The sequence below is a fragment of the Marmota monax genome, unplaced genomic scaffold (genome assembly GCF_021218885.2).
Source record: "Marmota monax isolate L192 unplaced genomic scaffold, Marmota_monax_Labrador192_F-V1.1 WCK01_AAM20220418_F8-fsc00067, whole genome shotgun sequence".
NCBI lineage: Eukaryota > Metazoa > Chordata > Mammalia > Rodentia > Sciuridae > Marmota > Marmota monax.
This window is the reverse complement of record NW_026695065.1, coordinates 5,206,539-5,208,402: the sequence shown is the minus strand read 5'-3', so window position 1 is coordinate 5,208,402 and position 1,864 is coordinate 5,206,539. Positions and strand designations below refer to the sequence as shown.

General features: G+C 35.0%; 1 non-coding gene across 1 annotated transcript; it reads left to right on the top strand.

The window, feature by feature from the left end:
- The first annotated feature begins 272 nt into the window (after positions 1-272).
- LOC124081628 (U6 spliceosomal RNA) lies at positions 273-379 on the top strand. Its single transcript, XR_006848089.1, has one exon. It is a non-coding gene; the product is annotated as a U6 spliceosomal RNA (small nuclear RNA).
- The last annotated feature ends 1,485 nt before the right edge of the window (positions 380-1,864 follow it).

Here is a 1,864-nt window from a genome sequence, read left to right as displayed (position 1 = left end):
TTCATTAACTCTTTCCATCACTCTGACCATTTATATCCCTATTAGCTAGAGCACAGATCATGTATTGCTGAAACTTAGGTGACATGGCTCCCCTCCAATCAGCACTCCAGGAAAAAAAAAAGCCTGTAGCTGTCCAGAAAAACCTTTTTTTTTTTTCTCTCTCTCTATATATATCAGGTTAAATGGAAAGAGGAGTTTTATAGTCTGCCCTGTCTTTGGCTACATGCCACCCAAAAGCATTCATCCATTACTAAATTAAAAATGACTTCATGGTGCTCACTTCAGCAGCATATATACTATAATTGGAATGATTCAGAGAAGATTAACATGGCTTCTGTGCAAAGATGACACACCAATTCATGAAGCATTTCATAATTTTATAACAGGCACTTTCATATATTGTACTCAGAGTAAAAATGTTAAAATCCCCATAAAGGTGAATCCAGCAATAGCTTCCAAAATTGCAAATGTGTTTACCCCTTGATCCAACAATCCAAAGTTTAGACATCTATGCTTCTAACGTATCTAGACATATATATAGTTCTGTATTTCCAAGGTTTTCCACCAAATATTACTGATGATTATAAAGGATTAGATTAATATAAAAGTCTATAAAGAGGGGATTGATTAAATAAACTCTCTTTTATGTATATAATGGAACATAATGCAGACAAAAAAATGAAGATGCTTCCAAAGACCTTGTAAAGATATCAAAAATATACAATGTAACATATATTGCTTCAACATATAGAACAGTGGAATATTTTTTATCCTAAATTTTGTACAAGAAAGTGACACAGGCCAGGCACAGTTCCTTTGATTCCAGAGACTTAGAAGGAGGCTGAGGCCAGAGGGTCACAGGTTGAAGGCCAGCCTTTGAGATCCAGTCTCAAAATAAAAATAAAAATAAGAAAGGGCTGGGTTGTAGCTCAACGGGTTAAATTCCTAGTGTCATAAGAAAGAAGTGGGAAAATAAATATGCATAAAAACAAAATAAACTGTCACAGTCTGAATGTTTGTGTTCTCCTCAAATTTGTTATTTTGAAATTTATCCCTCAGTTTGATGGTATTTGGAGTTGGGGCTTTTGGGAGGTAATTAGATCATGAGGGTGGGACCCTCATGAATGGGATTAATGCCATTATAAGAGGACAAAGACCTAGTTCTCTCTCTTTCTCCTGATTAAGGACACATTGTCTGCAACCTAAAAGAGGTTCTTCACCAGAATCTGTTTATGCTGGAACCATGATCTTGGATTTCTAGCCTCCAGAACTGTGAGAAAAAAAAAAAGTTTGTGGTTTCAGTCACTCATTCTATGATGATTATGATAATTTGCTATATTAGATAGAACTAAGACATAAACTAATAAAACCATTTCCCAGAGATAGAAAATATATGGCCATCAGATCTACCGGCTATTTTTATAAAGTTTTGTTGGAGTTCAGCCATATCCATTTGTTTCTGTATTAGCAATGGCTGCTTTTGCACTACAACAGAAAAATTGAGTAATGATAAGAGACCCTATGGTCTATAATCCTAAAATATTTATTACTGTATCTTTACAGAAAAAGGGTGGGGTGATATATAGGGACAAGGCAAGAAGCAAGAATTCTTGATGTATATACTTTTATGTCATTTTGATTTCTGAATCAATGAATAAAATTATGGTTTATTTTTTTAATTTTTTTTTGTTTGTATGTGGTGCTGAGGATCCAACCTGGGCCGCACGCATGCCAGGTGAGCGGGCTACCGCTTGAGCCACATCCCCAGCCCAAACTATGGGTTATTTATAAAAATAAAATGAAGATAAAAACAGTGAACTCTAGCTTGAATTTTCTGAGTATGAACCAGGTAGTAATAAACCTT